The sequence below is a fragment of the Camelina sativa genome, unplaced genomic scaffold, assembly GCF_000633955.1.
Source record: "Camelina sativa cultivar DH55 unplaced genomic scaffold, Cs unpScaffold11761, whole genome shotgun sequence".
NCBI classification, from domain to species: Eukaryota; Viridiplantae; Streptophyta; class Magnoliopsida; order Brassicales; family Brassicaceae; genus Camelina; species Camelina sativa.
Genome location: NW_010932806.1, coordinates 1 through 365, shown reverse-complemented (window position 1 = coordinate 365; position 365 = coordinate 1). Strand labels below are relative to the sequence as shown.

Genomic DNA, 365 nt, shown 5'->3' with positions numbered 1-365 from the left:
CCACAACATCAAAACCTCCGGACCGAAACCCTTTTATCATTTTTTTGGCTAAAGCTTTCGATGAATACATCAATGGCGTCCTCCTCCCTTTCCCCTGCTACTCAGGTTTTCATTCTTGATCATTCGAATCGAAACGATCGGGAGAATTTTCGAGTTTTAGGGATGATTTAGAGTAATGGGTTTTTAAAAAATTTGTTTTTTTTTTTTGGGGTGCAGCTTGGTTCGAGCAGAAGCGCTTTGATGGCGGCGATGTCGCGTGGGTTGTTCGTGAAGCCAACGAAGACGAATCATCAAATGGTAAGAAAGGAGAAGACTGGATTGAGAATTGCTTGTCAAGCGTCGAGTATTCCAGCAGACAGAGTTCC

At 43.3% G+C, this 365-nt stretch overlaps 1 long non-coding RNA gene across 1 annotated transcript; it reads left to right on the top strand.

Moving 5' to 3' along the window:
- Window positions 1–6: 6 nt before the first annotated feature.
- Window positions 7–330, top strand: LOC104775299. Its single transcript, XR_765824.2, has 2 exons — window positions 7–105; window positions 217–330. It is a non-coding gene; the product is annotated as an uncharacterized LOC104775299 (long non-coding RNA).
- Window positions 331–365: the final 35 nt, after the last annotated feature.